This window comes from Dendrobates tinctorius, unplaced genomic scaffold (assembly GCF_039654945.1).
Source record: "Dendrobates tinctorius isolate UK_male_01 unplaced genomic scaffold, ASM3965494v1 ptg000270l, whole genome shotgun sequence".
Taxonomy (NCBI): domain Eukaryota; kingdom Metazoa; phylum Chordata; class Amphibia; order Anura; family Dendrobatidae; genus Dendrobates; species Dendrobates tinctorius.
The window spans coordinates 7,192,501-7,202,500 of record NW_027361937.1 but is presented as its reverse complement, the minus strand read 5'-3'; the positions used below and the strand labels follow the sequence as shown (position 1 = coordinate 7,202,500).

General features: G+C 49.6%; 9 non-coding genes across 9 annotated transcripts; 4 read left to right on the top strand and 5 right to left on the bottom strand.

The window, feature by feature from the left end:
- Nucleotides 1–71: 71 nt before the first annotated feature.
- On the top strand, nucleotides 72–142 carry TRNAD-GUC (transfer RNA aspartic acid (anticodon GUC)). The gene has a single exon. It is a non-coding gene; the product is annotated as a tRNA-Asp (tRNA).
- Nucleotides 143–2,245: 2,103 nt separating this feature from the next.
- TRNAK-CUU (transfer RNA lysine (anticodon CUU)) lies at nucleotides 2,246–2,318 on the bottom strand. Its single transcript has one exon. It is a non-coding gene; the product is annotated as a tRNA-Lys (tRNA).
- A 1,106-nt stretch (nucleotides 2,319–3,424) lies between these two features.
- On the bottom strand, nucleotides 3,425–3,497 carry TRNAK-CUU (transfer RNA lysine (anticodon CUU)). Its single transcript has one exon. It is a non-coding gene; the product is annotated as a tRNA-Lys (tRNA).
- Nucleotides 3,498–3,608: 111 nt separating this feature from the next.
- Nucleotides 3,609–3,679, top strand: TRNAG-GCC (transfer RNA glycine (anticodon GCC)). Its single transcript has one exon. It is a non-coding gene; the product is annotated as a tRNA-Gly (tRNA).
- A 2,103-nt stretch (nucleotides 3,680–5,782) lies between these two features.
- Nucleotides 5,783–5,855, bottom strand: TRNAK-CUU (transfer RNA lysine (anticodon CUU)). Its single transcript has one exon. It is a non-coding gene; the product is annotated as a tRNA-Lys (tRNA).
- Nucleotides 5,856–6,953: 1,098 nt separating this feature from the next.
- TRNAK-CUU (transfer RNA lysine (anticodon CUU)) lies at nucleotides 6,954–7,026 on the bottom strand. The gene has a single exon. It is a non-coding gene; the product is annotated as a tRNA-Lys (tRNA).
- A 1,106-nt stretch (nucleotides 7,027–8,132) lies between these two features.
- TRNAR-CCU (transfer RNA arginine (anticodon CCU)) lies at nucleotides 8,133–8,205 on the bottom strand. Its single transcript has one exon. It is a non-coding gene; the product is annotated as a tRNA-Arg (tRNA).
- Nucleotides 8,206–8,316: 111 nt separating this feature from the next.
- On the top strand, nucleotides 8,317–8,387 carry TRNAG-GCC (transfer RNA glycine (anticodon GCC)). Its single transcript has one exon. It is a non-coding gene; the product is annotated as a tRNA-Gly (tRNA).
- Nucleotides 8,388–9,495: 1,108 nt separating this feature from the next.
- On the top strand, nucleotides 9,496–9,566 carry TRNAG-GCC (transfer RNA glycine (anticodon GCC)). The gene has a single exon. It is a non-coding gene; the product is annotated as a tRNA-Gly (tRNA).
- The last annotated feature ends 434 nt before the right edge of the window (nucleotides 9,567–10,000 follow it).

The following is a 10,000-nucleotide window of genomic DNA, read 5'->3' as shown; positions in this document are numbered from 1 at the left end:
GTCCGGTCGCGCGCAGGTAGCTGTCAGATCCTGGGTGTGGCGGACACCACCGACATCGCAGACGCATTCAAGCATTGGTGGTTCAGTGGTAGAATTCTCGCCTGTCACGCGGGAGGCATGGGTTCGATTCCCGGCCAATGCAGAGCAGCTCTTTTCCTCGTTTGCTGACCGTTGCATTGCGCCTCCTTTCATCGTTGACTTTACAGACACTTGCAAAAAAGTCTTTGGGCTCTTGCTGCCCTGTTTTCGCTCACCATCCTTTTGGGCCTTCCCTATTCTATATCCTCTGGGGCTAACATAGTTAGCAAGGCCGAAAAAAGACATCTGTCCATCCAGTCCAGCCTACATTCCATCAGAATCAATCCCCAGATCTACGTCCTTCTAAAGACCCTAAGAACTGTAAGATACAATATTGTTATGCTCCAGGAAGACATCCAGGGCTCTCTTGATCCCCTCAACTGTGTTCACCATCACCACCTCCTCCTCAGGCAAGGAATTCCAGATTCTCACTGCCCTATCAGTAAAGAATCCTCTTCTATGTTGGTGGAAAAACCTTCTCTCCTCCAGACGCAGAGAATGCCCCCTTGTGACGTCACCTTCCTTGGTAGAAACAGATCCTCCAAGAGATATTTGTATTGTCCCCTTTTATATGGTTATTAGATCACGCCTCAGTCATCTTTTTTCTAGACTAAATAATCCTAATTTTGCTAATCTCTCTGTGTATTGTAGTTCCCCTATCCCCTTTATTCATTTTGTTGCCCTCCTTTGTACTCGCTCTAGTTCCATTATATCCTTCCTGAGCACCGGTGCCCAAAACTGTACACAGTACTCCACATGCGGTCTAACCATTCAGTGTGTAATGGTGATAGCGATTCCTTCTTCCCACGTGTATAACCTTCCATTTATCATTGGTTACCCGCATCTGCCACCTTTCGGCCCAAGTTTCCAACTTATCCAGATCCAGCCATGCGGTTTCTCGTGTTTTGTAGCAGAAGAGGGCATTCCGCAGGCGGTTTTCTGGGATGACGTGGGTTAGCACAAGCAGTAAAAGGAGGTAAGAAGCAAGCGCCCAACGTGGGGCTCGAAACCACGACCCTGAGATTAAGAGTCTCATGCTCTACCGACTGAGCTAGCCGGGCTTCTGATGCCTGCCGGCGCATCGGAGCTGCACGCGGCACGGTCCGGTCGCGCGCAGGTAGCTGTCAGATCCTGGGTGTGGCGGACACCACCGACATTGCAGACGCATCCAAGCATTGGTGGTTCAGTGGTAGAATTCTCGCCTGCCACGCGGGAGGCCCGGGTTCGATTCCCGGCCAAAGCAGAGCAGCTCTTTTCCTCGTTTGCTGACCGTTGCATTGCGCCTCCTTTCATCGTTGACTTTACAGACACTTGCAAAAAAGTCTTTGGGCTCTTGCTGCCCTGTTTTCGCTCACCATCTTTTTGGGCCTTCCCTATTCTATATCCTCTGGGGCTAACATAGTTAGCAAGGCCGAAAAAAGACATTTGTCCATCCAGTCCAGCCTACATTCCGTCAGAATCAATCCCCAGATCTACGTCCTTCTAAAGACCCTAAGAACTGTAAGATACAATAATGTTATGCTCCAGGAAGACATCCAGGGCTCTCTTGATCCCCTCAACTGTGTTCACCATCACCACCTCCTCCTCAGGCAAGGAATTCCAGATTCTCACTGCCCTATCAGTAAAGAATCCTCTTCTATGTTGGTGGAAAAACCTTCTCTCCTCCAGACGCAGAGAATGCCCCCTTGTGACGTCACCTTCCTTGGTAGAAACAGATCCTCCAAGAGATATTTGTATTGTCCCCTTTTATATGGTTATTAGATCACGCCTCAGTCATCTTTTTTCTAGACTAAATAATCCTAATTTTGCTAATCTCTCTGTGTATTGTAGTTCCCCTATCCCCTTTATTCATTTTGTTGCCCTCCTTTGTACTCGCTCTAGTTCCATTATATCCTTCCTGAGCACCGGTGCCCAAAACTGTACACAGTACTCCACATGCGGTCTAACCATTCAGTGTGTAATGGTGATAGCGATTCCTTTTTCCCACGTGTATAACCTTCCATTTATCATTGGTTACCCGCATCTGCCACCTTTCGGCCCAAGTTTCCAACTTATCCAGATGCAGCCATGCGGTTTCTCGTGTTTTGTAGCAGAAGAGGGCATTCCGCAGGCGGTTTTCTGGGATGACGTGGGTTAGCACAAGCAGTAAAAGGAGGTAAGAAGCAAGCGCCCAACGTGGGGCTCGAACCCACGACCCTGAGATTAAGAGTCTCATGCTCTACCGACTGAGCTAGCCGGGCTTCTGATGCCTGCCGGCGCATCGGAGCTCCACGCGGCACGGTCCGGTCGCGCGCAGGTAGCTGTCAGATCCTGGGTGTGGCGGACACCACCGACATCGCAGACGCATCCAAGCATTGGTGGTTCAGTGGTAGAATTCTCGCCTGCCACGCGGGAGGCCCGGGTTCGATTCCCGGACAATGCAGAGCAGCTCTTTTCCTCGTTTGCTGACCGTTGCATTGCGCCTCCTTTCATCGTTGACTTTACAGACACTTGCAAAAAAGTCTTTGGACTCTTGCTGCCCTGTTTTCGCTCACCATCCTTTTGGGCCTTCCCTATTCTATATCCTCTGGGGCTAACATAGTTAGCAAGGCCGAAAAAAGACATTTGTCCATCCAGTCCAGCCTACATTCCGTCAGAATCAATCCCCAGATCTACGTCCTTCTAAAGACCCTAAGAACTGTAAGATACAATATTGTTATGCTCCAGGAAGACATCCAGGGCTCTCTTGATCCCCTCAACTGTGTTCACCATCACCACCTCCTCCTCAGGCAAGGAATTCCAGATTCTCACTGCCCTATCAGTAAAGAATCCTCTTCTATGTTGGTGGAAAAACCTTCTCTCCTCCAGACGCAGAGAATGCCCCCTTGTGACGTCACCTTCCTTGGTAGAAACAGATCCTCCAAGAGATATTTGTATTGTCCCCTTTTATATGGTTATTAGATCACGCCTCAGTCATCTTTTTTCTAGACTAAATAATCCTAATTTTGCTAATCTCTCTGTGTATTGTAGTTCCCCTATCCCCTTTATTCATTTTGTTGCCCTCCTTTGTACTCGCTCTAGTTCCATTATATCCTTCCTGAGCACCGGTGCCCAAAACTGTACACAGTACTCCACATGCGGTCTAACCATTCAGTGTGTAATGGTGATAGCGATTCCTTCTTCCCACGTGTATAACCTTCCATTTATCATTGGTTACCCGCATCTGCCACCTTTCGGCCCAAGTTTCCAACTTATCCAGATCCAGCCATGCGGTTTCTCGTGTTTTGTAGCAGAAGAGGGCATTCCGCAGGCGGTTTTCTGGGATGACGTGGGTTAGCACAAGCAGTAAAAGGAGGTAAGAAGCAAGCGCCCAACGTGGGGCTCGAACCCACGACCCTGAGATTAAGAGTCTCATGCTCTACCGACTGAGCTAGCCGGGCTTCTGACGCCTGCCGGCGCATCGGAGCTGCACGCGGCACGGTCCGGTCGCGCGCAGGTAGCTGTCAGATCCTGGGTGTGGCGGACACCACCGACATCGCAAACGCATCCAAGCATTGGTGGTTCAGTGGTAGAATTCTCGCCTGCCACGCGGGAGGCCCGGGTTCGATTCCCGGCCAATGCAGAGCAGCTCTTTTCCTCGTTTGCTGACCGTTGCATTGCGCCTCCTTTCATCGTTGACTTTACAGACACTTGCAAAAAAGTCTTTGGGTTCTTGCTGCCCTGTTTTCGCTCACCATCCTTTTGGGCCTTCCCTATTCTATATCCTCTGGGGCTAACATAGTTAGCAAGGCCGAAAAAAGACATTTGTCCATCCAGTCCAGCCTACATTCCGTCAGAATCAATCCCCAGATCTACGTCCTTCTAAAGACCCTAAGAACTGTAAGATACAATATTGTTATGCTCCAGGAAGACATCCAGGGCTCTCTTGATCCCCTCAACTGTGTTCACCATCACCACCTCCTCCTCAGGCAAGGAATTCCAGATTCTCACTGCCCTATCAGTAAAGAATCCTCTTCTATGTTGGTGGAAAAACCTTCTCTCCTCCAGACGCAGAGAATGCCCCCTTGTGACGTCACCTTCCTTGGTAGAAACAGATCCTCCAAGAGATATTTGTATTGTCCCCTTTTATATGGTTATTAGATCACGCCTCAGTCATCTTTTTTCTAGACTAAATAATCCTAATTTTGCTAATCTCTCTGTGTATTGTAGTTCCCCTATCCCCTTTATTCATTTTGTTGCCCTCCTTTGTACTCGCTCTAGTTCCATTATATCCCTCCTGAGCACCGGTGCCCAAAACTGTACACAGTACTCCACATGCGGTCTAACCATTCAGTGTGTAATGGTGATAGCGATTCCTTCTTCCCACGTGTATAACCTTCCATTTATCATTGGTTACCCGCATCTGCCACCTTTCGGCCCAAGTTTCCAACTTATCCAGATCCAGCCATGCGGTTTCTCGTGTTTTGTAGCAGAAGAGGGCATTCCGCAGGCGGTTTTCTGGGATGACGTGGGTTAGCACAAGCAGTAAAAGGAGGTAAGAAGCAAGCGCCCAACGTGGGGCTCGAACCCACGACCCTGAGATTAAGAGTCTCATGCTCTACCGACTGAGCTAGCCGGGGTTCTGACGCCTGCCGGCGCATCGGAGCTGCACGCGGCACGGTCCGGTCGCGCGCAGGTAGCTGTCAGATCCTGGGTGTGGCGGACACCACCGACATCACAGACGCATCCAAGCATTGGTGGTTCAGTGGTAGAATTCTCGCCTGCCACGTGGGAGGCCCGCGTTCGATTCCCGGCCAATGCAGAGCAGCTCTTTTCCTCGTTTGCTGACCGTTGCATTGCGCCTCCTTTCATCGTTGACTTTACAGACACTTGCAAAAAAGTCTTTGGGCTCTTGCTGCCCTGTTTTCGCTCACCATCCTTTTGGGCCTTCCCTATTCTATATCCTCTGGGGCTAACATAGTTAGCAAGGCCGAAAAAAGACATTTGTCCATCCAGTCCAGCCTACATTCCGTCAGAATCAATCCCCAGATCTACGTCCTTCTAAAGACCCTAAGAACTGTAAGATACAATATTGTTATGCTCCAGGAAGACATCCAGGGCTCTCTTGATCTCCTCAACTGTGTTCACCATCACCACCTCCTCCTCAGGCAAGGAATTCCAGATTCTCACTGCCCTATCAGTAAAGAATCCTCTTCTATGTTGGTGGAAAAACCTTCTCTCCTCCAGACGCAGAGAATGCCCCCTTGTGACGTCACCTTCCTTGGTAGAAACAGATCCTCCAAGAGATATTTGTATTGTCCCCTTTTATATGGTTATTAGATCACGCCTCAGTCATCTTTTTTCTAGACTAAATAATCCTAATTTTGCTAATCTCTCTGTGTATTGTAGTTCCCCTATCCCCTTTATTCATTTTGTTGCCCTCCTTTGTACTCGCTCTAGTTCCATTATATCCTTCCTGAGCACCGGTGCCCAAAACTGTACACAGTACTCCACATGCGGTCTAACCATTCAGTGTGTAATGGTGATAGCGATTCCTTCTTCCCACGTGTATAACCTTCCATTTATCATTGGTTACCCGCATCTGCCACCTTTCGGCCCAAGTTTCCAACTTATCCAGATCCAGCCATGCGGTTTCTCGTGTTTTGTAGCAGAAGAGGGCATTCCGCAGGCGGTTTTCTGGGATGACGTGGGTTAGCACAAGCAGTAAAAGGAGGTAAGAAGCAAGCGCCCAACGTGGGGCTCGAACCCACGACCCTGAGATTAAGAGTCTCATGCTCTACCGACTGAGCTAGCCGGGCTTCTGACGCCTGCCGGCGCATCGGAGCTGCACGCGGCACGGTCCGGTCGCGCGCAGGTAGCTGTCAGATCCTGGGTGTGGCGGACACCACCGACATCACAGACGCATCCAAGCATTGGTGGTTCAGTGGTAGAATTCTCGCCTGCCACGTGGGAGGCCCGCGTTCGATTCCCGGCCAATGCAGAGCAGCTCTTTTCCTCGTTTGCTGACCGTTGCATTGCGCCTCCTTTCATCGTTGACTTTACAGACACTTGCAAAAAAGTCTTTGGGCTCTTGCTGCCCTGTTTTCGCTCACCATCCTTTTGGGCCTTCCCTATTCTATATCCTCTGGGGCTAACATAGTTAGCAAGGCCGAAAAAAGACATTTGTCCATCCAGTCCAGCCTACATTCCGTCAGAATCAATCCCCAGATCTACGTCCTTCTAAAGACCCTAAGAACTGTAAGATACAATATTGTTATGCTCCAGGAAGACATCCAGGGCTCTCTTGATCTCCTCAACTGTGTTCACCATCACCACCTCCTCCTCAGGCAAGGATTTCCAGATTCTCACTGCCCTATCAGTAAAGAATCCTCTTCTATGTTGGTGGAAAAACCTTCTCTCCTCCAGACGCAGAGAATGCCCCCTTGTGACGTCACCTTCCTTGGTAGAAACAGATCCTCCAAGAGATATTTGTATTGTCCCCTTTTATATGGTTATTAGATCACGCCTCAGTCATCTTTTTTCTAGACTAAATAATCCTAATTTTGCTAATCTCTCTGTGTATTGTAGTTCCCCTATCCCCTTTAGTTGCCCTCCTTTGTACTCGCTCTAGTTCCATTATATCCTTCCTGAGCACCGGTGCCCAAAACTGTACACAGTACTCCACATGCGGTCTAACCATTCAGTGTGTAATGGTGATAGCGATTCCTTCTTCCCACGTGTATAACCTTCCATTTATCATTGGTTACCCGCATCTGCCACCTTTCGGCCCAAGTTTCCAACTTATCCAGATCCAGCCATGCGGTTTCTCGTGTTTTGTAGCAGAAGAGGGCATTCCGCAGGCGGTTTTCTGGGATGACGTGGGTTAGCACAAGCAGTAAAAGGAGGTAAGAAGCAAACGCCCAACGTGGGGCTCGAACCCACGACCCTGAGATTAAGAGTCTCATGCTCTACCGACTGAGCTAGCCGGGCTTCTGACGCCTGCCGGCGCATCGGAGCTGCACGCGGCACGGTCCGGTCGCGCGCAGGTAGCTGTCAGATCCTGGGTGTGGCGGACACCACCGACATCACAGACGCATCCAAGCATTGGTGGTTCAGTGGTAGAATTCTCGCCTGCCACGCGGGAGGCCCGTGTTCGATTCCCGGCCAATGCAGAGCAGCTCTTTTCCTCGTTTGCTGACCGTTGCATTGCGCCTCCTTTCATCGTTGACTTTACAGACACTTGCAAAAAAGTCTTTGGGCTCTTGCTGCCCTGTTTTCGCTCACCATCCTTTTGGGCCTTCCCTATTCTATATCCTCTGGGGCTAACATAGTTAGCAAGGCCGAAAAAAGACATTTGTCCATCCAGTCCAGCCTACATTCCGTCAGAATCAATCCCCAGATCTACGTCCTTCTAAAGACCCTAAGAACTGTAAGATACAATATTGTTATGCTCCAGGAAGACATCCAGGGCTCTCTTGATCCCCTCAACTGTGTTCACCATCACCACCTCCTCCTCAGGCAAGGAATTCCAGATTCTCACTGCCCTATCAGTAAAGAATCCTCTTCTATGTTGGTGGAAAAACCTTCTCTCCTCCAGACGCAGAGAATGCCCCCTTGTGACGTCACCTTCCTTGGTAGAAACAGATCCTCCAAGAGATATTTGTATTGTCCCCTTTTATATGGTTATTAGATCACGCCTCAGTCATCTTTTTTCTAGACTAAATAATCCTAATTTTGCTAATCTCTCTGTGTATTGTAGTTCCCCTATCCCCTTTATTCATTTTGTTGCCCTCCTTTGTACTCGCTCTAGTTCCATGATATCCTTCCTGAGCACCGGTGCCCAAAACTGTACACAGTACTCCACATGCGGTCTAACCATTCAGTGTGTAATGGTGATAGCGATTCCTTCTTCCCACGTGTATAACCTTCCATTTATCATTGGTTACCCGCATCTGCCACCTTTCGGCCCAAGTTTCCAACTTATCCAGATCCAGCCATGCGGTTTCTCGTGTTTTGTAGCAGAAGAGGGCATTCCGCAGGCGGTTTTCTGGGATGACGTGGGTTAGCACAAGCAGTAAAAGGAGGTAAGAAGCAAGCGCCCAACGTGGGGCTCGAACCCACGACCCTGAGATTAGGAGTCTCATGCTCTACCGACTGAGCTAGCCGGGCTTCTGACGCCTGCCGGCGCATCGGAGCTGCACGCGGCACGGTCCGGTCGCGCGCAGGTAGCTGTCAGATCCTGGGTGTGGCGGACACCACCGACATCGCAGACGCATCCAAGCATTGGTGGTTCAGTGGTAGAATTCTCGCCTGCCACGCGGGAGGCCCGGGTTCGATTCCCGGCCAATGCAGAGCAGCTCTTTTCCTCGTTTGCTGACCGTTGCATTGCGCCTCCTTTCATCGTTGACTTTACAGACACTTGCAAAAAAGTCTTTGGGCTCTTGCTGCCCTGTTTTCGCTCACCATCCTTTTGGGCCTTCCCTATTCTATATCCTCTGGGGCTAACATAGTTAGCAAGGCCGAAAAAAGACATTTGTCCATCCAGTCCAGCCTACATTCCGTCAGAATCAATCCCCAGATCTACGTCCTTCTAAAGACCCTAAGAACTGTAAGATACAATATTGTTATGCTCCAGGAAGACATCCAGGGCTCTCTTGATCCCCTCAACTGTGTTCACCATCACCACCTCCTCCTCAGGAAAGGAATTCCAGATTCTCACTGCCCTATCAGTAAAGAATCCTCTTCTATGTTGGTGGAAAAACCTTCTCTCCTCCAGACGCAGAGAATGCCCCCTTGTGACGTCACCTTCCTTGGTAGAAACAGATCCTCCAAGAGATATTTGTATTGTCCCCTTTTATATGGTTATTAGATCACGCCTCAGTCATCTTTTTTCTAGACTAAATAATCCTAATTTTGCTAATCTCTCTGTGTATTGTAGTTCCCCTATCCCCTTTATTCATTTTGTTGCCCTCCTTTGTACTCGCTCTAGTTCCATTATATCCTTCCTGAGCACCGGTGCCCAAAACTGTACACAGTACTCCACATGCGGTCTAACCATTCAGTGTGTAATGGTGATAGCGATTCCTTCTTCCCACGTGTATAACCTTCCATTTATCATTGGTTACCCGCATCTGCCACCTTTCGGCCCAAGTTTCCAACTTATCCAGATCCAGCCATGCGGTTTCTCGTGTTTTGTAGCAGAAGAGGGCATTCCGCAGGCGGTTTTCTGGGATGACGTGGGTTAGCACAAGCAGTAAAAGGAGGTAAGAAGCAAGCGCCCAACGTGGGGCTCGAACCCACAACCCTGAGATTAAGAGTCTCATGCTCTACCGACTGAGCTAGACGGGCTTCTGACGCATGCCGGCGCATCGGAGCTGCATGCGGCACGGTCCGGTCGCGCGCAGGTAGCTGTCAGATCCTGGGTGTGGCGGACACCACCGACATCGCAGACGCATCCAAGCATTGGTGGTTCAGTGGTAGAATTCTCGCCTGCCACGCGGGAGGCCCGGGTTCGATTCCCGGCCAATGCAGAGCAGCTCTTTTCCTCGTTTGCTGACCGTTGCATTGCGCCTCCTTTCATCGTTGACTTTACAGACACTTGCAAAAAAGTCTTTGGGCTCTTGCTGCCCTGTTTTCGCTCACCATCCTTTTGGGCCTTCCCTATTCTATATCCTCTGGGGCTAACATAGTTAGCAAGGCGGAAAAAAGACATTTGTCCATCCAGTCCAGCCTACATTCCGTCAGAATCAATCCCCAGATCTACGTCCTTCTAAAGACCCTAAGAACTGTAAGATACAATATTGTTATGCTCCAGGAAGACATCCAGGGCTCTCTTGATCCCCTCAACTGTGTTCACCATCACCACCTCCTCCTCAGGCAAGGAATTCCAGATTCTCACTGCCCTATCAGTAAAGAATCCTCTTCTATGTTGGTGGAAAAACCTTCTCTCCTCCAGACGCAGAGA